Genomic DNA, 27863 nt, shown 5'->3' with positions numbered 1-27863 from the left:
ATACTACTCAGCTTAGAATCTGCTGCTAAGCTCCACAGCAGCAGAGTAAACGGCACCAGGATAACAGAATTCCAACAGCAACAATACCACAGGCACAGGTGAGCTCCACAAACCTAGCTGCTCTACATAGAAGAATTCTCTATAACCGACGATCAGCTGATGTTTCATGTAACTATTTAAAGGGTGTTGGGAGTGGTTACCAACCAACATCAGCTGACGAGCTGCCAGCAAGAGACTGACATTATGTTTTACTGGACCCAAGGAAAAAACAACATCTAAATTCCAGCAGACCAAGAGCTGTCACAGATCCCTTAAGAATTTGGGACAGCTGCAACTCCCAGGTAGTCTTTGAAAGAAGGTTTCCATTGTCTCTTCCAAATGCCTGAGATCTAAACTTACTAGCTGTTTCGTGGTGTGAGACAGGAAGAATAGTCAGGTATCTGGCTCACAACAAGGAGGGCAGAGAAAAATACAAAATCAGAAAACACAACAGTAGTTATTAAATGGGTCAGGGTCACAACAGGAAACAAATATCCAGCCAGCAGCTGAGCACAAAGGACTGCACCAGAGGAGAACAAGGCTGTATCTGGCAACTTTAGTAGGGTGTAATGCTTTCCAGTTGGCTGAAGTAAGGAGTAGATTACTTTGGCTGGACAGCACATACACCCATGTTGTCAGACTGGATGGTACTACATGTCCCAGGCACCCTAATCTTAGTGGCTAGACAGAGCCTGCACCGACCAAAGCTTCTGGTTCCGACATCTCCTACATTACCAGCACCGCCTGCAGAATGAACAAGGCGGTGCCTGATGACAGAAGCAGACTTTGAAGAAGCAGGTTGCAGAGAAAATGGGACACATCATTTGCTGAAGCCCTAGTATGACAAAATGTCAGAACATCAAAACAATTGAAATCCCCATAAGGTGACTCCATTTTGGAAATTATAACCCACAGTGAATTAATCTATAGCAGTCGTGGCTATTTTGACTCCACAGGCACTTTCTGGAAATTAGCATTCAGTGGATGTTTGAGAGTGAAAATTGCATATTTGACATTTTATTACTCAACACACAGTGCCTAGAATGTGCTTCAGGAGACACACACACCGTAAATTAAGTGGGTTCTTCCCACTATAGCAATGCCAAATACATGGATGCTAAATTTACTTTGGGCACACTGCAAGGCTCTGAAGCATGGAGGAGATTTGACTTTCGGAGAGCGGATATTGCTGGATTAGTCTATTGAGGTCATGTTGCTTTTCAAGAGTCTTTGAGCCACTACTAATGTGAAAACCTGTTTTTCCATTCACAGATGATGGACCTGAGTAGGGATTTGTTTTTTTGTGAGATGAGTAGAAATGTTTATTGGCATAATTTTCACCTACATAACATTGTTGGCTTTTTATTCTATATTTGGAAAGCAGAATGAACAAACAGTTGATCACCACGCTCTACTAGTTCAGACTATGAGGTTTTCTATTACTGTGTACTGTCATTGCCTTAGTGAAGCATTCAATATTTTTACATAACTTGCTATTTTTACAGACAGTTTAAGTAGAAATATTCAAAAATATAAATTTCAAGGACATTTTATTCAAAAGTAATAATTGATTTTCTGCTTGGCAGATGACTGTACCAGGAAATCAGAGGGACAGCTGACATCTTCAGTTTTTAAATCAGATGATTTTGAGATCCCACAGGATACAATTGAAATGAATGCCATTACTCCAGATATACCATCATCCCTTCATAGCAAAAATCTAGCATCTGATCCTTTGAAACAGATTATGTCTTCCGATTCATTACTGACGGCTCTTAAAAGAAAGAACTCATTTTGTTGTTCAGAATATGGAAATAGTTTTCCCATTGAAAACTCCTTTCTTAAACATCAAAAAATTCACACAGAAGAGAATAGATTTTCTTGCTTCAAGTGTGGGAAATGTTTTAACAAGAAATCAAATCTTGTTAGTCACCGGAGAACTCACACAGGGAAGAAGCCATTTTCATGTTCAGAATGTGGAAAATGTTTTAACCACAAATCAATTCTTGTTAGTCATCAGAGAACCCACACAGGGGAGAAGCCTTTTTCATGTTCAGAATGTGAGAAATGTTTTAGCCAGAGATCAGATTTGATTAAGCACCAGAGAATTCACACAGGGGAGAAGCCTTTTTCCTGTTCAGAATGTGGGAAATATTTTACACACAAATCAAATTATGTTAAGCACCAAAGAACTCACACAGGGGAGAAGCCTTTTTCATGTAAAGAATGTGAAAAATGTTTTAACCAGAGATCAGATTTGGTTAAGCACCAGAGAATTCACACCGGAGAGAAGCCTTTTTCCTGTTCAGAATGTGGTAAATGTTTTAAACAGAAATCAAATCTTGTTAGTCACCAGAGAACTCACACAAGGGAAAAGCCATTTTCATGTTCAGAATGTGGAAAATGTTTTAACCACAAATCAATTCTTGTTAGTCATCAGATAACCCACACAGGGGAGAAGCCTTTTTCATGTTCAGAATGTGAGAAATGTTTTAACCAGAGATCAGATTTGATTAAGCACCAGAGAATTCACACAGGGGAGAAGCCTTTTTCCTGTTCAGAATGTGGGAAATATTTTACACACAAATCAAATTATGTTAAGCACCAAAGAACTCACACAGGGGAGAAGCCTTTTTCATGTAAAGAATGTGAAAAATGTTTTAACCAGAGATCAGATTTGGTTAAGCACCAGAGAATTCACACCGGAGAGAAGCCTTTTCCCTGTTCAGAATGTGGTAAATGTTTTAAACAGAAATCAACTTTGGTTACGCACCAGAGAATTCACACAGGGGAGAAGCGTTTTTCCTGTTCTGAATGTGGAAAATGTTTTGTGAAGAAATCATCTCTTCTTAATCACCAAATAATTCACATATGAGAGAAGCCTTTTTCATTTTCTTAATGTAGTAAATGTTTTACACACAAAAAACTCTTAAACATCAGAGAGTCCACACAGGGAAGAAGCCTTTTTCATGGCCAGAATGTTGAATATGTTTTAACTGAAAATTGTGTTTTCTTAAAGGGGTTGTCCAGTACTAGGACAACTTCTTGTCATTCTTCATGTTTGGCCTTGTTAAAATAAAAACACTCAAACTAACTTTCCTTGCTAGCACCGTTCCAGCGGGGTCAGGACTTGAGTTTCCGAGGCTCACATGAGGTTGCTACACTACATGAGCCCTGTGCCCAATCAGCGCCGGCTTCACTCGCCTCTTCTTTGGAAGTATTAAACATCAACAGGAAGCCAGGGCTGCAACAGTTCTATGCCTTCTTCCAGATGTTCGATTTGTCCGAAGGTAGGGACAGTGATGCTAATGCTGATTGGGCACAGGGCATAACGTGACGTGACAAGTTCACATGAGTTCCAGGAACACAAATGCCAACATCGCTGTAATGGCACCAGCATGGGAGTTTTGTTTAAGTGTTTTTATTTTAACAGAACCAAACATGAGGAATGATGAGGGGTTGTCCAAGATGTGGACAACTTCTTTAAACATCAGAAATCCCATATCATATCTAGAGTGTGAAAAATTAATTACTGGAAAATCGTATTTTATTGACCAACAAAATTAACCCAGACAGAGAATAAACTATTTGTTATTGACAAATTGTACAAAGTCTTATGACAGACAGTTGTATAATTAAATAAAAATGGAAATTACTTTAGAATTTATCATATTATTTGTACTATAAGACACACTTTTAGAAAGAAAAAATCTTGCTAATTAGCGAGTGTGCCTTATAGACTGGAGGCAGCTTACTGTGACAGAGAAGAACTCTGAGACGGTGTCCTTCCTGATCACTAGGAGAAAAGTGCTCTCTACTCCTGCCCCATACTTATCTAACTGGTGCGGAGCAGGAGAGTAAGGTATGGGGACCTGCACAGAGGCTGCACATTCTGAGTGAGCAGCTGAAGAACCTTCCACTGGAATAGATCAAAGACCTTTGCGATCATGTAATCAATCACATGACCTGGAAGGAACTGAAAAATTGGGTAACATATACACAGTGTATGTGTATGAAAATGTGCATAGGTAGTAGAGCTGTGTGTATGCAAGTGTGAATATGTAGCAGCACTGTGTGTGTATGTAAATGTACATGTGTAGCAGAGCTGCCTGCATGTAAATGTGCTTATGAAGCAGAGTTGTGAGTGTATGTAAATGTTTATATATAGCAGAGCTGTGTATATGTAAATGTGCCTCTGTAGCAGAACTGTGTGTATGTAAATGTGCATTTGTAGCACAGCTGAATGTGCGTGCACGGTCCATGAAGCAGTATGTATGTGTGTATATATATGTGCCCTGTGTGAAAAAGTGATTGTCCCTTAATTTTAGACCAATATACCTACTAAACAGCAATCTTAAAATTTACACTAAATGTTTAACGTTACACTTAACTTCCATTCTTCCATCTTTCATTTCAATAGATTAAACAGGTTTTGTAAAGGGAGGCAAGCAGCTGACATCACAAGGAGAGCCATAGACCTCATTGATAAAATGAATAAACGTAAGGCTGCGGCAGTGTTGTTTACCTTGGATACTGAGAAGGTGTTTGACCGAGTCAATTGATCATATGTCTTCTTGGTGTTGAATATGTTTTCATTTGATGGTCCAATTATTCACCCCATTAGGGCCCTTTATTCAATACCCTACGTGAAATTGTTCGTTAATGGACCATGTCTAATGAATTCTTAATAACACAAGGCACAAAGCATGGATTTCCTCTGTCCTGATAGTTGTGTTATTTATAGAGCCACTTGCCCAGGCTATCAGGCAAAACGCTAAAGGTACTGTCACACTAGACGATATCGCTAGCGATCCGTGACGTTGCAGCGTCCTGGCCAGCGATATCGTCCAGTGTGACAGGCAGCAGCGATCAGGCCCCTGCTGGGAGATCGCTGGTCGGGGAAGAAAGTCCAGAACTTTATTTCGTCGCTGGACTCCCCGTAGACATCGCTGAATCGGCGTGTGTGACACCGATTCAGCGATGTCTTTGCTGGTAACCAGGGTAAACATCGGGTAACTAAGCGCAGGGCCGCGCTTAGTAACCCGATGTTTACCCTGGTTACCATCCTAAAAGTAAAAAAACAAACACTACATACTTACCTACAGCCGTCTGTCCTCCAGCGCTGTGCTCTGCTCTCCTCCTGCTCTGGCTGTGAGCGTCGGTCAGCCGGAAAGCAGAGCGGTGACGTCACCGCTCTGCTTTCTGGCTGCCCGGCGCTCACAGCCAGACCAGAGAAGCAGAGCGCCGAGGACAGACAGCGGTAGGTAAGTATGTAGTGTTTGTTTTTTTTTACTTTTTAGGATGGTAACCAGGGTAAACATCGGGTTACTAAGCGCGGCCCTGCGCTTAGTTACCCGATGTTTACCCTGGTTACCGGGGACCTCGGGATCGTTGGTCGCTGGAGAGCGGTCTGTGTGACAGCTCTCCAGCGACCAAACAGCGACGCTGCAGCGAACCGGATCGTTGTCGGTATCGCTGCAGCGTCGCTATGTGTGACGGTACCTTTAGATTAGAGGTGTTTACATTGTATTTCACTGTATGCAGACGATGTGTTACTGACATTGGTTGAACCAAAAACCTCTATTGAGGAGGCTCTAAAAACCATTAAACTTTTCTGAAACATGTCATTTTATAATGTTAATAAAAAACAACTCCCAAATTCTCCCTTTAAACATGCCAGACAAAGTCCTAACACAACTCCTAGAGAAAATCTCCCTTGATTGGAGAAAAGACCACATTGTATATTTGGGGATATCATTAACCCCTCTAACTTCAGCCTTATATGAATCAATCTATCTCCCCTTATTACACACACTATAATCAGATTTAAATAAAATATGTAAATAAGAAATTTCTTGGTTTGGATGCATTGTAGCCTTTAAAATGTTTTCCCTACCTAAAATAATATTTGTTCTGTACTGTCCCAATACTTCTCAAAGAGGCATTTTTTCATCAGACACATAAATTATTAAGAGCTTTCGTGTGGAAAAATAAGACCTCACTTGTCCAATCATTTGTTAAGAAGACTTAGGGTACCGTCACACTATACGATTTACCTATGATCACGACCAGCGATACGACCTAGCCGTGATCGTAGGTAAGTCACTGTGTGGTCGCTGGAGAGCTGTCACACAGACAGCTCTCCAGCGACCAACGATGCCGAGGTCCCCGGGTAACCAGGGTAAACATCGGGTTACTAAGCGCAGGGCCGCGCTTAGTAACCCGATGTTTACCCTGGTTACCAGCGTAAAAAAAAAAAAACAGTACATACTTACATTCCGGTGTCTGTCCCTTCCCGTCTGCTTCCCGCACTCACTGACTGCCGGCCGTAATGTGAAAGCACAGCACAGCGGTGACGTCACCGCTGTGCTCTGCTTTCACTTTACGGCCGGCAGTCAGTGAGTGCGGGAAGCAGACGGCAAGGGACCTGACGGACACAGGAATGTAAGTATGTACTGTTTTTTTTTTTTTACATTTACGCTGGTAACCAGGGTAAACATCGGGTTACTAAGTGCGGTCCTGCGCTTAGTAACCCGATGTTTACCCTGGTTACAAGCGAACGCATCGCTAGATCGGTGTCACACACACACCGATCTAGCGATGACAGCGGGAGATCCTGCGACGAAAGAAAGTTCCAAACGATCTGCTACGACGTACGATTCTCAGCAGGATCCCTGATCGCTGCTGCGTGTCAGACACAGCGATATCGTATGGATATCGCTGGAACGTCACGAATCGTACCGTCGTAGCGACAAAAGTGCCACTGTGTGACGGTACCCTTAAGAAGCTGAGTGGACTTGGTCTTCCAAACAACCTAGATTATTTGTCTTCCCAACTTGACCTAGTCAAAGGGTGGTAGAGAGATGGAAAGATAAGCAACTGGGTTCAGAATGAATCACACAATGTAGTTTCTAACAATTTACAAGCTTTTTGTTATGCATCCTTGGTGGAGCCATCAAGAAAGTTGGTTGCACTTCCACTAACAATCTCATGCTTATATAGTTGGAAACTCTTTAATAAAAAAAAAAGTTTGGCTGCTTCCACTCCTATTTTGTCCAGAGTTCATTGGAAACTCTAGAAATCCTAATAGCAGATCTAAATATCCAAGAATGGGAAAAAGGGGCATAGTACTGGATAAAGACTTATTTGACGGTTATACTCTCTATTCTTTTGAGTCCTTACACTCTTGTTTCATGATCCCTAATAGTGAGTTCTGTAAATATTTACGATTAAGACATGAACTGCAGAAGTTCTCATTTCATTTGACAAATGTGAATTCGGGTCTAATTTCAGCCTTATCTAAAACAAGATCTATTGCAAGTGGTATGAAACCAATATATAATTTATTGGACACAAAAAATGTCTTTAAGTCAACCCCCTTTTTACCTCTTCATGAGCAGAGGTATTTTCATTTTTGCATTTTCATTTTTTGATCCCCTTCTTCCCAGAGCCATAACTTTTTTATTTTTTGGTCAATTTAGCCATGAGAGATCTTGTTTTTTGCGGGACGAGTTGTAGTTTTGAAAGACACCATTGGTTTTAACAGATCATGTACTGTAAAATGGGAAAATAATTAAAAGCGCGGTGGAATTGCAAAACAAAGTGCAATTCCACAATGTTTTTTGTTTTGCTCTTTTACTGTGTTCACTAAATGCTAAAACTGACCGGCTAACCTGATTTTCCAGGTCATTATGAGTTCATAGACAACAAACATGTATAGGTTCTTTTTTATCTAAGTGGTGAAAAAAATGCCAAAGTTTGTTAAAATAATACAGTCATGGCCAAAAGTATTGACACCCCTGCAAATCTGTCAGATAATACTCATTTTCTTCCTGAAAATGATTGCAAACACAAATTCTTTGGTATTATTATCTTCATTTAATTTGTCTTAAATGAAAAAACACAAAAGAGAATGAAGCAAAAAAGCAAAACATTGATCATTTCACACAAAACTCCAAAAATGGGCCAGACAAAAGTATTGGCACCCTCAGCCTAATACTTGGCTGAACAACCTTTAGCCAAAATAACTGCGACCAACCGCTTCCGGTAACCATCAATGAGTTTCTTACAATGCTCTGCTGGAATTTTAGACCATTCTTCTTTGGCAAACTGCTCCAGGTCCCTGATATTTGAAGGGTGCCTTCTCCAAACTGCCATTTTTAGATCTCTCCACAGGTGTTCTATGGGATTCAGGTCTGGACTCATTGCTGGCCACCTTAGAAGTCACCAGTGCTTTCTCTCAAACCATTTTCTAGTGCTTTTTGAAGTGTGTTTTGGGTCATTGTCCTGCTGGAGGACCCATGACCTTTAAGGGAGACCCAGCTTTCTCACACTGGGCCCTACATTATGCTACAAAATTAGTTGGTAGTCTTCAGACTTCATAATGCCATGCACACGGTCAAGCAGTCCAGTGCCAAAGGCAGCAAAGCAACCCCAAAACATCAGGGAACCTCTGCCATGTTTGACTGTAGGGACCGTGTTCTTTTCTTTGAATGCCTCTTTTTTTCTCCTTTAAACTCTATGTTGATGCCTTTGCCCAAAAAGCTCTACTTTTGTCTCATCTGACCAGAGAACATTCTTCCAAAACGTTTTAGGCTTTTTCAGGTAAGTTTTGGCAAACTCCAGCCTGGCTTTTTTATGTCTCGGGGTAAGAAGTGGGGTCTTCCTGGGTCTCCTACCATACAGTCCCTTTTCATTCAGATGCCGACGGATAGTACTGGTTGACACTGTTGTACCCTCAGACTGCAGGGCAGCTTAAACTTGTTTGGATGTTAGTTGAGGTTCTTTATCCAACATCCGCATAATCTTGCGTTGAAATCTCTTGTCAATTTTTCTTTTCCATCCACATCTAGGGAGGTTAGCCACAGTGCCATGGGCTTTAAACTTCTTGATGGCACTGCGCACAGTAGACACAGAAACATTCAGGTCTTTGGAGATGGAATGTAGCCTTGAGATTGCTCATGCTTCCTCATAATTTGGTTTCTCAAGTCCTCAGACAGTTCTTTGGTCTTCTTTCTTTTCTCCATGCTCAATGCGGTACACACAAGGACACAGGACAGAGGTTGAGTCAACTTTAATCCATGTCAACTGGCTGCAAGTGTGATTTAGTTATTGTGAACACCTGTTAGGTGCCCCAGGTAAGTTATAGGTGCTGTTAATTACACAAATTAGAGAAGCATCACATGATTTTTCGAACAGTGCTAATACTTTTGTCCACCCCCTTTTTTATGTTTGGTGTGGAATTATATCCAATTTGGCTTTAGGACAATTCTTTTTGTGGTTTTTCATTTAAGACAAATTAAATGAAGATAATAATACCAAATAATTTGTGCTTGCAATCATTTTCAGGAAGAAAATGAGTATTATCTGACAGAATTGCAGGGGTGTCAATACTTTTGGCCATGACTGTATATATATATATATTGCAACATTTTCTGATACCTGTAGCATCTCCATTTTTCATGATCTCGGGTTGGGTGAGGGCTTAATTTTTGTTTGCCAAGCTGTCATTTTGAAAGATACCCATCATGGCATTTTAATACAATTTTGCGGCAACAAAAAAAAAACTAATTCTGGCGTTTTGACTTTTTTATTGTTACGCCGTTTAGCGATCGGGTTCATTCTTTTTTTATCTTGATAGATTGGGATATTCTCAATGAGGAGATACCAAATATGTGTATATATTTTTTATTGTTTTATTTTGAATGATGCAAAAGGGGATGATTTGAAGTTTTATATTTTTTTTAATTTAATATTTTTAAACACCATTTTTTTTACTTTTGGCATGCTTCAATAGTCCCTATGGGACTGCGAGACTGGAAGCTGCCATAATCCAATCGCCGCTTCTACATGCAGGCGATAATTAGAATTCCTGACTTGCTATGAGCGCCAACCATCGGGCAGCGCTCTTAGCAATCCGGCAGTGACAACCATAGAGGTCTGGAGACCTCTGATTGTCATGCCAGCCCATCTGCGATCCGCGGTCATGTGACACGGGCGCCAATGGGCAGTATTTCCGCCGCACTTGCCGGAAGCGAGTGTTAAATGCTGTCAGTTTGACAGCAGCATTTAATGGGTTAACAGCAGCGGGAGGATCGCGATTCATCATTAATTCACTCTATTCTAATATGATATTCTCCTACAATGTACCTTCTGATCAGTTTATTTGTGTTTTGTAAACATTTGGATGTTGTTATTCTTTAAAAACCAAATAAAAAGATATTGTTTAAAAAAAGTTTGCTCTACAACTGTCAGGAATCCCCTGACCGCTGCCACCAATTTGTCACGATTCACACCGTGACCGTCACCCCTACGTCACGGGTTGGGGTGACTTTAGGCCAACAGACGGCTATCACATGTGCAGGGGGGCTTATCTTAGTTATCCCTCCACTGCTAACAATGAGATGAGAAAGCACACACAAGGCTATTGACCTCTTAGTTTACAGCAGGGGCTTATTCTAGGTATCCCACTGCTTTCAATATACCACAAACTGCAGGGATTTATGTATATCCCACTTACAGTTCCACTTAACACTTGCAGCTCTCTGGCGCCCCCCTTACTCACAGGTCAGATTAGGTACTGCACCCTGGGTAATTAGTCGCCAGAAAGGCTGCCTGCTATGTACTGGCTATTGGACACGCTGCAGCGACGTGATAACTACTCCCACTCAGGCAGGAACAATAATTATCAATGCCGCAGTCGCTACAGCATCACTCAACAGTCTGCACACTATCGCTGCCACCAGCTTCGATTAAACGGGTCCGAAGCTAACCCAACACAACAGTAGCGTATTTTGTTGTGAATTCTGTGGTCAAGCTCCCTCCTGTGGTCATGAGTGGTACTTCGGCTGGTTCTGTCTATGAGCTTCCTCTGGTGGATGTGAGTGGGGCTGCGGCTTCTGAGTTTCCTTCCTCAGGTGACGAGGTTAAGTCGTTAGGTGCTGCTCTATTTAACTCCACCTAGTTCTTTGTTCCTGGCCTCCAGTCAATGTTCCAGTATTGGTCTTGCTTTCTCCTGGATCGTTCTTGTGGCCTGTCTGCCCTGCATAAGCTAAGTTTTGCTTGTGTTACTTTTGTTTGCTATTTTTTCTGTCCAGCTTGCTATATTGGTTTTTCTTGCTTGCTGGAAGCTCTGAGACGCAGAGGGAGCACCTCCGTACCGTTAGTCGGTGCGGAGGGTCTTTTTGCCCCCTCTGCGTGGTTGTTTGTAGGTTTTTGTGCTGGCCGCAAAGCTATCTTTCCTATCCTCGGTCTGTTCAGTAAGTCGGGCCTCACTTTGCTAAAATCTATTTCATCTCTGTGTTTGTATTTTCATCTTAACTCACAGTCATTATATGTGGGGGGCTGCCTTTTCCTTTGGGGAATTTCTCTGAGGCAAGGTAGGCTTATTTTTCTATCTTCAGGGCTCGCTAATTTCTCAGGCTGTGCCGAGTTGCATAGGGAGCGTTAGGCGCAATCCACGGCTACCTCTAGTGTGGTATGATAGGATTAGGGATTGCGGTCAGCAGAGTTTCCACGTCTCAGAGCTCGTCCTATGTTAGTAACTATCAGGTCACTTTGTGTGCTCTTAACTAGAGTTGAGCGACCTTGACCTTTTTAGAGTCGAGCCGGGTTTCGCGAAACCCGACTATCTCAAAAGTCGGGTCGAGTGAAATCGGCCGATTATGACGTAAAGTCGGGATCGACCGAAACACGAAACCCAATGCAAGTCAATGGGGCAGCATAGTCGGCAGTGAGTGGGGGCCAGGAAAACACCTAGAGTGCCCATTTTAATGTCAAAACCATCCATTCTTCTTAATGAAGCTTGTCAAGCGTAATTTACCTTATAATAATTGGAAGGCATTTGAAATTGGGGGTCATTTGGCTAAAGTTGTGTGGGGTAGGGCTGGTTCAAGTAATTAGTGGGCCCAGGAAATCTGGACCACGTCACGGCAGTGGAGCAGGGAGAGGTAAGTATTTCAACTTTGCAAGTGCTGTGATCCTGAGCAAGCAGGGGGGGCCCACTTGTTGGCATTGGCACTGGCACAGGGCCCCTCAAAGTACAGCGGTGTGTTTGCACGGCGGGGGCGCCTCCCACCGGCAGCAACACTTTTGCGTACTATGAGAGGCCCTGTGCCAGTGACGTCGCCAACTAGTATTCCTCCCCCCACCTGATGAAGGAACCTGCACTTTCATCTGCACCTTCCTCTTTGTCCCCGTGTAAGGTGGTATGGTATGCGGGAAGAGCAACCTGACTTTCAGCAGGGTCACAATGTTGTTGTGTAGCATGCACGGGGAATGTTGCGTTATGGGTCAATGTACCAGCAGACTCATCTATCACTGGCTGGGCAATGGGCACGATGAAGTGGAAACACAGATATAGGCCCAAAGAATAAAGTGGGCTAAATGCAGTTCAAAATTGGTAACACAGGAATAACCAAGGGGCATTGCAGTGGAGGACAACTGGAATGAGAGGCTGACACAGAGAGTAGGGCCAAATCAGTAAGTAGTCGAAATGCAGTTCAAAATTGGCAACCGTAGTAAACAGGCGGCACAGCTTTGTTCAGTGGAGGAGAACAGCAAGGAGTGGCAGACACCGATAGTAGGCCCCAACCCAACTAGTAGGCCAAATGCAGTCTAACATTAACAACTACTTAACGAGAGCCTGAAAATGGAATTTCAGGACAGGAAACCAGGAGAACAGCAAGGAGTGGCAGACACCGATAGTAGGCCCCAAACCAACTAGTACGCCAAATGCAGTTGTTCCATTTAACCACAATTTAATGAGAGCCTGAAGATAGAAGCTCAGGAAAGGCAACCTGGGGAACACCTTGGAGTGTAACACACCATCTCTCTCCACCCCATACCCATTTTGTAGGCCTAATGCAGTGTACTTTTCTACAACTACTAAACGAGAGTCGGAAGACCGAAGCAATGGCAAGGAAACCTGGGGAACACCTTGGAGTGTAACACACCATCTCTCTCCACCCCATACCCAATTTGTAGGCCTAATGCAGTGTAGTTTCCAAGAACTACTAAACGAGAGCCGGAAGATCGAAGCTCAGGAAAGGCAACCTGGGGAACACCTTGGAGTGTAACACACCCTCTCTCTACACCCCATACCCAATTTGAAGGCCTAATGCAGTGTAGTTTCCAAGAACTACTAAACGAGAGCCGGAAGATCAAAGCTCAGGAAAGGCAACCTGGGGAACACCTTGGAGTGGAACACACCATCTCTCTACACCCCATACCCAATTTGAAGGCCTAATGCAGCGTAGTTTCCAACAACTACTAAACGAGAGCCGGAAGATCGAAGCTCAGGAAAGGCAACCTGGGAAACACCTTGGAGTGTAACACAACGTCTCTCTACACCACGGAAGGGCTGATTCTTAGGAAGGAAGGCTGTTGGAAATAAGCATTGCGCGTCCGAGGGTGATTATATTCTTATTAGGTATATACTCACCCTCGGACGCGCCCTGCTTCTTTATTTGGAATGAATGTTTATTTGCAATGTGGTGTTGACTTTCTCTATTATTTTGGTAATTAATGATTTTATTATTTTCATTGTTTTGCATCTTCTCGGCAATAATATAAAGAAGACGCGACAGGACAACACTCGGTGGATGCCATATCTGTGTTTTCAATTTAAAAAACCTTTCAGTTAACTACTTGCAGGAGAAAGTAATTGTAGCTGGTGGCCATTTTTAGTACTGTACCAGATTTTAGTTGTGTGTTTGTTTTTAATGTTAAAATGTCTGCATTTGATATCTCTCCAGTATTTTCTTTTTTATAAGCAAAATACTTATTTTTATATTTTCTGATGTTGGTTCCAGGGGTACACGGGCAGCAGTGGTGTGGTCAGTGGAGGCCTAGTGGAAGGAGTGACCGCAGACAGGCATCGAAGGCCTAAAATAATAACACATGGCTGTAGGCAATTTTAAATTGGTTCCAGGGGTACACGGGCAGCAGTGGTGTGGTCAGTGGAGGCCTAGTGGAAGGAGTGACCACAGACAGGCATCGAAGGCCTAAAATAATAACACATGGCTGTAGGCAATTTTAAATTGGTTCCAGGGGTACACGGGCAGCAGTGCCCTGGTCAGTGTAGTAGTAGTTGAAAGAATGGACCGCAGACAGGCATCGAAGGCCTAAAATAAAAAAATTGGGCTGGCTGTAGGCAATTTTAAATTGGTTCCAGGGGTACACGGGCAGCAGTGGTGTGGTCAGTGGAGGCCTAGTGGAAGGAGTGACCGCAGACAGGCATCGAAGGCCTAAAATAATAACACATGGCTGTAGGCAATTTTAAATTGGTTCCAGGGGTACACGGGCAGCAGTGCCCTGGTCAGTGTAGTAGTAGTTGAAAGAATGGACCGCAGACAGGCATCGAAGGCCTAAAATAAAAAAATTGGGCTGGCTGTAGGCAATTTTAAATTGGTTCCAGGGGTACACGGGCAGCAGTGGTGTGGTCAGTAGAGGCCTAGTGGAAGGAGTGACCGCAGACAGGCATCGAAGGCCTAATATAATAACACATGGCTGTAGGCAATTTTAAATTGGTTCCAGGGGTACACGGGCAGCAGTGGTGTGGTCAGTGGAGGCCTAGTGGAAGGAGTGACCGCAGACAGGCATCGAAGGCCTAAAATAATAACACATGGCTGTAGGCAATTTTAAATTGGTTCCAGGGGTACACGGGCAGCAGTGGTGTGGTCAGTGGAGGCCTAGTGGAAGGAGTGACCGCAGACAGGCATCGAAGGCCTAAAATAATAACACATGGCTGTAGGCAATTTTAAATTGGTTCCAGGGGTACACGGGCAGCAGTGCCCTGGTCAGTGTAGTAGTAGTTGAAAGAATGGACCGCAGACAGGCATCGAAGGCCTAAAATAAAAAAATTGGGCTGGCTGTAGGCAATTTTAAATTGGTTCCAGGGGTACACGGGCAGCAGTGGTGTGGTCAGTAGAGGCCTAGTGGAAGGAGTGACCGCAGACAGGCATCGAAGGCCTAAAATAATAACACATGGCTGTAGGCAATTTTAAATTGGTTCCAGGGGTACACGGGCAGCAGTGCCCTGGTCAGTGTAGTAGTAGTTGAAAGAATGGACCGCAGACAGGCATCGAAGGCCTAAAATAATAACACATGGCTGTAGGCAATTTTAAATTGGTTCCAGGGGTACACGGGCAGCAGTGGTGTGGTCAGTGGAGGCCTAGTGGAAGGAGTGACCGCAGACAGGCATCGAAGGCCTAAAATAATAACACATGGCTGTAGGCAATTTTAAATTGGTTCCAGGGGTACACGGGCAGCAGTGCCCTGGTCAGTGTAGTAGTAGTTGAAAGAATGGACCGCAGACAGGCATCGAAGGCCTAAAATAAAAAAATTGGGCTGGCTGTAGGCAATTTTAAATTGGTTCCAGGGGTACACGGGCAGCAGTGGTGTGGTCAGTAGAGGCCTAGTGGAAGGAGTGACCGCAGACAGGCATCGAAGGCCTAATATAATAACACATGGCTGTAGGCAATTTTAAATTGGTTCCAGGGGTACACGGGCAGCAGTGGTGTGGTCAGTGGAGGCCTAGTGGAAGGAGTGACCGCAGACAGGCATCGAAGGCCTAAAATAATAACACATGGCTGTAGGCAATTTTAAATTGGTTCCAGGGGTACACGGGCAGCAGTGGTGTGGTCAGTGGAGGCCTAGTGGAAGGAGTGACCGCAGACAGGCATCGAAGGCCTAAAATAATAACACATGGCTGTAGGCAATTTTAAATTGGTTCCAGGGGTACACGGGCAGCAGTGCCCTGGTCAGTGTAGTAGTAGTTGAAAGAATGGACCGCAGACAGGCATCGAAGGCCTAAAATAAAAAAATTGGGCTGGCTGTAGGCAATTTTAAATTGGTTCCAGGGGTACACGGGCAGCAGTGGTGTGGTCAGTGGAGGCCTAGTGGAAGGAGTGACCGCAGACAGGCATCGAAGGCCTAAAATAATAACACATGGCTGTAGGCAATTTTAAATTGGTTCCAGGGGTACACGGGCAGCAGTGCCCTGGTCAGTGTAGTAGTAGTTGAAAGAATGGACCGCAGACAGGCATCGAAGGCCTAAAATAAAAAAATTGGGCTGGCTGTAGGCAATTTTAAATTGGTTCCAGGGGTACACTGGCAGCAGTGGTGTGGTCAGTAGAGGCCTAGTGGAAGGAGTGACCGCAGACAGGCATCGAAGGCCTAAAATAATAACACATGGCTGTAGGCAATTTTAAATTGGTTCCAGGGGTACACGGGCAGCAGTGGTGTGGTCAGTGGAGGCCTAGTGGAAGGAGTGACCACAGACAGGCATCGAAGGCCTAACATAACAAAAATGTCAATACAATGGTATTGTCAGTGGCAGGCATTGAAGGATGTCAGCGCATAGACTAAACATTGGTGGAGCTGTGAGATAATTTTGCAAGTGGTAGAGCACTGTTTGAGCTGGGGTGGGGGGAAACTGTCTTGTGGCCGGCGGTACAGGCCCAGGGCCCCTCATATTACAACGGTGTGTCTGACGTTGGGTGCGCACCACCACCGCCAGAGACACTTTATTGTACTAGGAGGGACCCAGTGGCAGTGCCGTCGACCAAAAGCGGGCTCACCCACCTCTTCAGACAAACTGCACTCTCACGGGTGCTGTCGCCAAGTGTCGATACCACGGCCCCGTGTGGGGAGTTTGGCCATTTAGTGAGGTGTAAACATGTCGTATGCTGGACAATCAGGTGCTGAAAATTACGAGATTGGAAAAGGCATTCAGAATAGTCCACAGGCAAGACCTTTTCATAGGAAAGCTAGGTGTCAGCCGGGCAAGGTGGGGCAAAAGATTTCGAAATCCAGTTGTGGTTCATTTTAATGAAGGTTAGATCATCTACATTTTGGGTAGCCAGACGAGTCCTTTTTTCTGTTAGTATTGAACCTGCAGCACTGAATACTCTTTCTGATAGGACACTAGCTGCCGGGCAAGCAAGCTCCTGCAATGCATATTCTGCCAATTCTGGCCAGGTGTCTAATTTTGATGCCCAGTAATCAAATGGGAATGACGGTTGAGGGAGAACATCGATAAGGGATGAAAAATAGTTTGTAACCATACTGGACAAATGTTGTCTCCTGTCACTTTGAATTGATGCTGCAGTACCTGTCCTGTCTGCGGTCATAGCAAAATCACTCCACAACCTGGTCAGAAAACCCCTCTGGCCAACGCCACTTCTGATTTCTGCCCCTCTAACTCCTCTGGTCTGCTGGCCCCTGCAGCTCGTGTGAGAACGATCACGGGCGCTGTGTGCAGGGAATGCCAGAAGCAAACGGTCAACAAGAGTTGATTGTTTGGTTGCTAATATTAGTTCCAAGTTCTCATGTGGCATTATATTTTGCAATTTGCCTTTATAGCGAGGATCAAGGAGGCAGGCCAACCAGTAATCGTCATCATTCATCATTTTAGTTATGCGTGTGTCCCTTTTGAGGATACGTAAGGCATAATCCGCCATGTGGGCCAAAGTTCCAGTTCTCAAATCTGCGGTTGTGCTTGGTTGAGGGGCAGTTTCAGGCAAATCAACGTCACTTGTGTCCCTCAAAAAACCAGAACCCGGCCTTGTCGCGCCACCAATTTCCAGTGGCCCCGGAAAAGCTTCCTCATTAAAAATATAATCATCCCCATCATCCTCCTCGTCCTCCTCCTCCTCTTCGCCCGCTACCTCGTCCTGTACACTGCCCTGGCCAGACAATGGCTGACTGTCATCAAGGCTTTCCTCTTCCTCAGCTGCAGACGCCTGATCCTTTATGTGCGTCAAACTTTGCATCAGCAGACGCATTAGGGGGATGCTCATGCTTATTATGGCGTTGTCTGCACTAACCAGCCGTGTGCATTCCTCAAAACACTGAAGGACTTGACACATGTCTTGAATCTTCGACCACTGCACACCTGACAACTCCATGTCTGCCATCCTACTGCCTGCCCGTGTATGTGTATCCTCCCACAAAAACATAACAGCCCGCCTCTGTTCACACAGGCTCTGAAGCATGTGCAGTGTTGAGTTCCACCTTGTTGCAACGTCTATGATTAGGCGATGCTGGGGAAGGTTCAAAGAACGCTGATAGGTCTGCATACGGCTGGAGTGTACGGGCGAACGGCGGATATGTGAGCAAAGTCCACGCACTTTGAGGAGCAGGTCGGATAACCCCGGATAACTTTTCAGGAAGCACTGCACCACCAGGTTTAAGGTGTGAGCCAGGCAAGGAATGTGTTTCAGTTGGGAAAGGGAGATGGCAGCCATGAAATTCCTTCCGTTATCACTCACTACCTTGCCTGCCTCAAGATCTACAGTGCCCAGCCACGACTGCGTTTCTTTCTGCAAGAACTCGGACAGAACTTCCGCGGTGTGTCTGTTGTCGCCCAAACACTTCATAGCCAATACAGCCTGCTGACGTTTGCCAGTAGCTGCCCCATAATGGGAGACCTGGTGTGCAACAGTGGCAGCTGCGGATGGAGTGGTTGTGCGACTGCGGTCTGTGGACGAGCTCTCGCTTCTGCAGGAGGACGAAGAGGAGGAGGAGGGGGTGCGAACGGCTACAGCCAATTGTTTCCTAGACCGTGGGCTAGGCAGAACTGTCCCAAACTTGCTGTCCCCTGTGGACCCTGCATCCACCACATTTACCCAGTGTGCCGTGATGGACACGTAACGTCCCTGGCCATGCCTACTGGTCCATGCATCTGTTGTCAGGTGCACCTTTGTGCTCACAGATTGCCTGAGTGCATGGACGATGCGCTCTTTAACATGCTGGTGGAGGGCTGGGATGGCTTTTCTGGAAAAAAAAGTGTCGACTGGGTAGCTCGTAGCGTGGTACAGCGTAGTCCATCAGGGCTTTGAAAGCTTCGCTTTCAACTAACCGGTAGGGCATCATCTCTAACGAGATTAGTCTAGCTATGTGTGTGTTCAAACCCTGTGTACGCGGATGCGAGGCTAAGTACTTCCTTTTTCTAACCATAGTCTCATGTAGGGTGAGCTGGACTGGAGAGCTGGAGATCGTGGAACTAGCGGGGGTGCCGGTGGACATGGCAGACTGAGAGACGGTGGGAGATGGTATTGTTGCCACCGGTGCCCTAGATGCAGTGTTTCCTACTACGAAACTGGTGATTCCCTGACCCTGACGGCTTTGGCCTGGCAAAGAAACCTGCACAGATACTGCAGGTGGTGCGGAAAATGGTGGCCCTACACTGCCGGAAGGGATGTTGCGTTGCTGACTAGCTTCATTGGCCGAGGGTGCTACAACCTTAAGGGACGTTTGGTAGTTAGTCCAGGCTTGCAAATGCATGGTGGTTAAATGTCTATGCATGCAACTTGTATTGAGACTTTTCAGATTCTGTCCTCTGCTTAAGGTAGTTGAACATTTTTGACAGATGACTTTGCGCTGATCAATTGGATGTTGTTTAAAAAAATGCCAGACTGCACTCTTTCTAGCATCGGATACCTTTTCAGGCATTGCAGACTGAGCTTTAACCGGATGGCCACACTGTCCTCCAACAGGTTTTAGCTTTGCCACGCGTTTTGGGCAAGATACGGGCCCGGCAGATGGAACCTGTTGCGATGTTGATGCCTGCTGCGGCCCCTCCTCCTCCGCTTCAGAACTGCTGCCGCCTGCACCCTGTTCCCCCAATGGCTGCCAATCGGGGTCAAGAACTGGGTCATCTATTACCTCTTCTTGTAGCTCGTGTGCAACTTCGTCTGTGTCACCGTGTCGGTCGGTGGTATAGCGTTCGTGATGGGGCAACATAGTCTCATCAGGGTCTGATTCTTGATCAGCACCCTGCGAGGGCAATGTTGTGGTCTGAGTCAAAGGACCAGCATAGTAGTCTGGCTGTGGCTGTGCATCAGTGCACTCCATGTCAGATTCAACTTGTAATGGGCATGGACTGTTAACTGCTTCACTTTCTAAGCCAGGGACGGTATGTGTAAAGAGCTCCATGGAGTAACCCGTTGTGTCGCCTGCTGCATTCTTCTCTGTTGTTGTTTTTGCTGAAGAGGACAAGGAAGCGACTTGTCCCTGACCGTGAACATCCACTAACGACGCGCTGCTTTGACATTTACCAGTTTCACGAGAGGAGGCAAAAGAGCTAGAGGCTGAGTCAGCAAGATAAGCCAAAACTTGCTCTTGCTGCTCCGGCTTTAAAAGCGGTTTTCCTACTCCCAGAAAAGGGAGCGTTCGAGGCCTTGTGTAGCCAGACGACGAACCTGGCTCCACAGCTCCAGACTTAGGTGCAATATTTTTTTTCCCACGACCAGCTGATGCTCCACCACTACCACTACCCTCATTACCAGCTGACAATGAACGCCCCCGGCCACGACCTCTTCCACCAGACTTCCTCATTGTTTTAAAAACGTTACCAAACGAACGGTATTTGTTGCTGTCACACAACTTACACGGTGAGCTATAACTTCAGTATGATTTAGCTACCCCTTTACAGGTGGGTGAGACCACAACGAAAATCAGCCACAATGTTACACACTCTGTTGTTGTTGGCAACAAATGAGATGGCACACACGCAGGACTGTCACTGAAGCGCAAATGTAAATATTTATCTCCCACTGATTTGTGTTTGTTTTTTTTAAAAGGGAAACTTCAGAAAGAAAAAAAATAAAAAAAAAATTATTTTTTACAGAAGAATTTATAAAACAAATAAAATGAAATGATTGTTTCAGGGAGAATTTAGGGAAAAAAAAAAAAAAAAAGGCTTTGTAGGGCCCACTGAGTGAGAGAGGACGCACACAGGAGTCAGGAGTGGCACACAAGCCCAGAGGCCAATATTAATCTCCCACCGATTGATTTAGTTATTTTTTTTGGTAGATTTTGGAACCCAAATCAAGCAAAAAAATTAATAGGCTTTCTATGGCCCACAATTGGGGAGAGAGAGATGGCACACCCAGGAGTCAAGACTGGCACACAAGCAGAAGGGGCAATATGAATCTCCCACAGATTTTTTTTTTTTTTTTTCAGGGAGACTTGAGAGAAAAAAAAATACAAAAAAAATGATTTTTTTCAGGAATAATTTAGAAACCAAAGAAAATAAAATGATTGTTTCAGGGAGAATTTAGAAAACAAATAAAACAAAAAATAGGCTTTCTAGGGCCCACTGAGTGACAGATGACGCACACAGGAGTCAGGAGTGGCACACAAGCCCAGAGGCCAATATTAATCTCCCACTGATTGATTTAGTGATTTTTTTTGGTAGATTTTGGAACCCAAATCAAGCAAAAAAATTAATAGGCTTTCTATGGCCCACAATTGGGGAGAGAGAGATGGCACACCCAGGAGTCAAGACTGGCACACAAGCAGAAGGGGCAATATGAATCTCCCACAGATTTTTTTTTTTTTTTTTTTTTTTCAGGGAGACTTGAGAGAAAAAAAAAATACAAAAAAAATGATTTTTTTCAGGAATAATTTAGAAACCAAAGAAAATAAAATGATTGTTTCAGGGAGAATTTAGAAAACAAATAAAACAAAAAATAGGCTTTCTAGGGCCCACTGAGTGACAGATGACGCACACAGGAGTCAGGAGTGGCACACAAGCCCAGAGGCCAATATTAATCTCCCACTGATTGATTTAGTTATTTTTTTTGGTAGATTTTGGAACCCAAATCAAGCAAAAAAATTAATAGGCTTTCTATGGCCCACAATTGGGGAGAGAGAGAGATGGCACACCCAGGAGTCAAGACTGGCACACAAGCAGAAGGGGCAATATGAATCTCCCACAGATTTTTTTTTTTTTTTTTTTTTCAGGGAGACTTGAGAGAGAAAAAAATACAAAAAAAATGATTTTTTTCAGGAATAATTTAGAAACCAAAGAAAATAAAATGATTGTTTCAGGGAGAATTTAGAAAACAAATAAAACAAAAAATAGGCTTTCTAGGGCCCACTGAGTGACAGATGACGCACACAGGAGTCAGGAGTGGCACACAAGCCCAGAGGCCAATATTAATCTCCCACTGATTGATTTAGTTATTTTTTTTGGTAGATTTTGGAACCCAAATCAAGCAAAAAAATTAATAGGCTTTCTATGGCCCACAATTGGGGAGAGAGAGAGAGATGGCACACCCAGGAGTCAAGACTGGCACACAAGCAGAAGGGGCAATATGAATCTCCCACAGATTTTTTTTTTTTTTTTTTTTTTTCAGGGAGACTTGAGAGAAAAAAAAATGATTTTTTTCAGGAATAATTTAGAAACCAAAGAAAATAAAATGATTGTTTCAGGGAGAATTTAGAAAACAAATAAAACAAAAAATAGGCTTTATAGGGCCCACTGAGTGACAGATGACGCACACAGGAGTCAGGAGTGGCACACAAGCCCAGAGGCCAATATTAATCTCCCACTGATTGATTGATTGATTTTTTCAGGTAGAATTATGAACCCAAATCAACCAAAAAAATAAATAGGCTTTCTATGGCCCACTATTTGTGAGAGAGATGGCACGCTCAGGACTGGCACACAAGCCCAGAGGCCAATATTAATCTCCCACTTTTTTTTTTTTTCCAGGGAAAATTTATAAACCCAATAAAATAATAAAAAAATAGGCTTTCTATGGCCCACTATCTGAGAGAGAGAGAGATGGCACGCTTAGGACTGGCACACAAGCCCAAAGGCCAATATTAATCTCCCACTGATTGATTTATTGATTTTTTCAGGTAGAATTTAGAACCCAAATCAAGCAAAAAAATTAATAGGCTTTCTATGGCCCACTGAGTGAGAGATGGCACACACAGGAGTAAGGAGTGGCACACAAGCCCTGAGGCCAATATTTTTCTCCCACTGATTGATGTTGTGATTTTTTCTGGTAGATTTTGGAACCCAAATCAAGCAAAAAAATAAATAGGCTTTCTATGGCCCACTGAGTGAGAGATGACACAGACAGAGATGGCACTCTAGCAGAAATGTCAATCTTAATCTCCCACAAAAAAAAAAAAAAAAAAAAAAGGACCTGTCCTTCAATTACTATCTCCCTGCAGTAATCTCAGCCAGGTATGGCAGGCAGCAATAAGGAGTGGACTGATGCACAAATTAAATAAAAAGTGTGGACAAACAAATAAGATAGCTGTGCAGAAAGGAAGGAACAAGAGGATTTGTGCTTTGAAAAAAGCAGTTGGTTTGCACAGCGGCGTACACACAGCAATGCAGCTATCAGGGAGCCTTCTAGGGCAGCCCAATGAGCTACAGCGCTGAGGAAAAAAAAAAAAAAAGGAGCTTCCACTGTCCCTGCACACCGAAGGTGGTGTTCGGCAGTGGAAATCGCTACAGCACAAGCGGTTTTGTGGTTAATGGACCCTGCCTAACGCTATCCCTGCTTCTGACGAAGCGGCAGCAACCTCTCCCTAAGCTCAGATCAGCAGCAGTAACATGGCGGTCGGCGGGAACTCCCCTTTATAGCCCCTGTGACGCCGCAGACAGCAAGCCAATCACTGCAATGCCCTTCTCTAAGATGGTGGGGACCAGGACCTATGTCATCACGCTGCCCACACTCTGCATTTACCTTCATTGGCTGAGAAATGGCGCTTTTCGCGTCATTGAAACGCGACTTTGGCGCGAAAGTCGTGTACCGCATGGCCGACCACGCACAGGGGTCGGATCGGGTTTCATGAAACTCGACTTCGCCAAAAGTCGGCGACTTTTGAAAATGTTCGACCCGTTTCGCTCAACCCTACTCTTAACCACTAGGTCCATTGTGGTTCTGAATCACCTGTTCATAACAGTACTGGAGGCCCAAAGTACTAATGCTTCTCAATAGAGGGAAAAGAGAAGTTCTGAGACCATTTTTTTTCTCTGTACTGTGTTTTGTCTTTCTTTTCCCCTAGACATTTGGGTGGTTCAGGACACAGGTGTAGTGATGGACATTAAAGATCTGTCTTCTTGTGTGGATCATCTCACTGCAAGAGTACAAAATATTTAAGACTTTGTGGTTCAGAATTCTATGTTAGAGCCAAGAATTCCTATTCCTGATTTGTTTTCTGGAGATAGAGCTAAGTTTCTGAGTTTTAAGAATAATTGTAAACTGTTTCTGGCTTTGAAACCCCGCTCCTCTGGTGACCTAGTTCAACAAGTTAAGATTATTATTTCTTTATTACGTGGCGACCCTCAAGACTGGGCATTTTCCCTTGCGCCAGGAGATCCTGCATTATGTAATATTGATGCATTTTTTCTGGCGCTCGGATTGCTGTATGATGAGCCTAATTCAGTGGATCAGGCAGAGAAAAATTTGCTGGCTGTCTCAGGGTCAGGATGAGGTAGAGATATATTGTCAGAAGTTTAGGAAGTGGTCTGTGCTCACTCAATGGAATGAATGTGCGCTGGCAGCGATTTTCAGAAAAGGTCTCTCTGAAGCCCTTAAGGATGTCATGGTGGGATTTCCTATGCCTGCTGGTCTGAATAAGTCTATGTCTTTGGCCATTCAGATCGGTCGACGCTTGCGTGAGCGCAGGGCTGTGCACCATTTGGCGGTATTATCTGAGCATGGACCTGAGCCTATGCAGTGCGATAGGACTTTGACCAGAGCTAAACGGCAAGAACACAGACGTCAGAATGGGCTGTGTTTTTACTGTGGTGATTCCACTCATGCTATCTCCGATTGCCCTAAGCGCACTAAGCGGTTCGCTAGGTCTGCCACCATTGGTACGGTACAGTCGAAATTTCTTTTGTCCGTTACTTTGATCTGCTCTTTGTCATCCTTTTCTGTCATGGCATTTGTGGATTCAGGCGCTGCCCTGAATTTGATGGACTTGGAGTTTGCTAGGCGCTGTGGGTTTTTCTTGAAGCCCTTGCAGCATCCTATTCCATTGAGAGGAATTGATGCTACGCCTTTGGCCAAGAATAAGCCTCAGTATTGGACCCAACTGACCATGTGCATGGCTCCTGCGCATCAGGAAGATATTCGCTTTTTGGTGTTGCATAATCTGCATGATGTGGTCGTTTTGGGGTTGCCATGGCTACAAGTCCATAACCCAGTATTAGATTGGAAATCAATGTCTGTGTCCAGCTGGGGTTGTCAGGGGGTACATGGTAATGTTCCATTTCTGTCTATTTCATCATCCACCCCTTCTGAGGTCCCAGAGTTCTTGTCAGATTACCGGGATGTATTTGATGAGCCCAAGTCCAGTGCCCTACCTCCGCATAGGGATTGCGATTGTGCTATCGATTTGATTCCTGGTAGTAAGTTTCCTAAAGGTTGACTGTTTAATTTGTCTGTACCTGAGCACGCCGCTATGCGGAGTTACGTAAAGGAATCCTTGGAGAAGGGTCATATTCGCCCGTCGTCGTCGCCATTGGGAGCAGGGTTCTTTTTTGTGGCCAAGAAGGATGGTTCGCTGAGACCTTGTATTGATTGCTGCCTTCTAAATAAAATCACGGTCAAATTTCAGTACCCCTTGCAGCTGCTGTCTGATTTGTTTGCTCGGATTAAGGGGGCTAGTTGGTTCACCAAGATAGATCTTCGTGGTGCGTATAATCTTGTGCGTATTAAACAGGGCGATGAATGGAAAACAGCATTTAATACGCCCGAGGGCCATTTTGAGTACCTGGTTATGCCATTCAGGCTTTCTAATGCTCCATCAGTGTTTCAGTCCTTTATGCATGACATCTTCCGAGAGTACCTGGATCAATTCCTGATTGTATACCTGGATGATATTTTGGTCTTCTCGGATGATTGGGAGTCTCACGTGAAGCAGGTCAGAATGGTGTTCCAGGTTCTGCGTGCGAATTCTTTGTTTGTGAAGGGGTCAAAGTGTCTCTTTGGTGTTCAGAAGGTTTCATTTTTGGGGTTCATTTTTTCCCCTTCTATTATCGAGATGGACCCTGTTAAAGTTCAGGCCATTTATGATTGGACTCAGCCGACATCTCTGAAGAGTCTGCAAAAGTTCCTGGGCTTTGATAATTTTTATCGTCGCTTCATCAATAATTTTTCTAGAATTGCTAAACCGTTGACTGAGTTAACCAAGAAGGGTGCTGATGTGGTCAATTGGTCTTCTGCTGCTGTGGAAGCTTTTCAAGAGTTGAAGCGTCGTTTTTCTTCTGCCCCTGTGTTGTGCCAACCAGATGTTTCGCTCCCGTTCCAGGTCGAGGTTGATGCTTCTGAGATTGGAGCAGGGGCTGTTTTGTCGCAAAGAAGTTCTGATGGCTCGGTGATGAAACCATGCGCCTTCTTTTCCAGGAAGTTTTCGCCTGCTGAGCGTAATTATGATGTTGGCAATCGAGAGTTGCTGGCCATGAAGTGGGCATTCGAGGAGTGGCGTCATTGGCTTGAAGGAGCTAAGCATCGCGTGGTGGTCTTGACTGATCACAAGAACTTGACTTATCTCGAGTCTGCCAAACGGTTGAATTCTAGACAGGCTCGTTGGTCGCTGTTTTTCTCCCGTTTTGATTTTGTGGTTTCGTACCTTCCGGGCTCTAAAAATGTGAAGGTGGATGCCCTGTCTTTGAGTTTTGTGCCCGACTCTCCGGGTTTGTCTGAGCCGGCGGGTATTCTCAAAGAGGGGGTAATTTTGTCTGCCATCTCCCCTGATCTGCGGCAGGTGCTGCAAAAATTTCAGGCTAATAGACCTGACCGTTGCCCAGCGGAGAAACTGTTTGTCCCTGATAAATGGACGAGTAGAGTTATCTCTGAGGTTCATTGTTCGGTGTTGGCTGGTCATCCTGGAATCTTTGGTACCAGAGATTTGGTGGCTAGATCCTTTTGGTGGCCGTCTCTGTCACGGGATGTGCGTTCGTTTGTGCAGTCCTGTGGGATTTGTGCTCATGCTAAGCCCTGCTGTTCTCGTGCCAGTGGGTTGCTTTTGCCCTTGCCAGTCCCGAAGAGGCCCCGGACACATATCTCTATGGATTTTATTTCGGATCTCCCCGTCTCTCAAAAAATGTCGGTCATTTGGGTTGTTTGTGATCGCTTCTCTAAGATGGTCCATTTGGTACCCTTGTCTAAATTGCCTTCCTCCTCTGATTTGGTGCCATTGTTTTTCCAGCATGTGGTTCGTTTACATGGCATTCCGGAGAACATCGTTTCTGACAGAGGTTCCCAGTTTGTTTCGAGGTTTTGGCAAACCTTTTGTGCTAGGATGGGCATTGATTTGTCTTTTTCCTCGGCTTTCCATCCTCAGACAAATGGCCAGACTGAACGAACCAATCAGACCTTGGAAACATATCTGAGATGTTTTGTTTCTGCCGATCAGGATGATTGGGTGTCCTTTTTGCCTTTGGCTGAGTTCGCCCTTAATAATCGGGCCAGCTCGGCTACTTTGGTTTCGCCGTTTTTCTGCAATTCTGGTTTTCATCCTCGTTTCTCTTCAGGGCAGGTTGAGTCTTCTGACTGTCCTGGTGTGTATACGGTGGTGGATAGGTTGCAGCAGATTTGGACTCATGTGGTGGACAATTTGACATTGTCTCAGGAGAAGGCTCAACGTTTCGCTAACCGCAGGCGCTGTGTGGGTCCCCAACTTCGTGTTGGGGATTTGGTTTGGTTATCATCTCGTTATATTCCTATGAAAGTTTCCTCTCCTAAGTTTAAGCCTCGTTTCATTGGTCCGTATAGGATTTCTGAGGTTCTTAATCCTGTGTCTTTTCGTTTGACCTTTCCAGCTTCTTTTTCCATCCATAACGTGTTCCATAGGTCATTGTTGCGGAGATACGTGGCACCTGTGGTTCCATCTGTTGATCCTCCTGCCCCGGTTTTGGTTGAGGGGGAGTTGGAGTATATAGTGGAGAAGATTTTGGATTCTCATATTTCGAGACGGAAACTCCAGTACCTGGTTAAGTGGAGGGGTTATGGTCAGGAAGATAATTCCTGGGTCCTTGCCTCTGATGTTCATGCTGCCGATCT

The sequence above is a fragment of the Ranitomeya imitator genome, chromosome 2, assembly GCF_032444005.1.
Source record: "Ranitomeya imitator isolate aRanImi1 chromosome 2, aRanImi1.pri, whole genome shotgun sequence".
NCBI classification, from domain to species: domain Eukaryota; kingdom Metazoa; phylum Chordata; class Amphibia; order Anura; family Dendrobatidae; genus Ranitomeya; species Ranitomeya imitator.
This window is presented reverse-complemented; position numbering follows the sequence as displayed.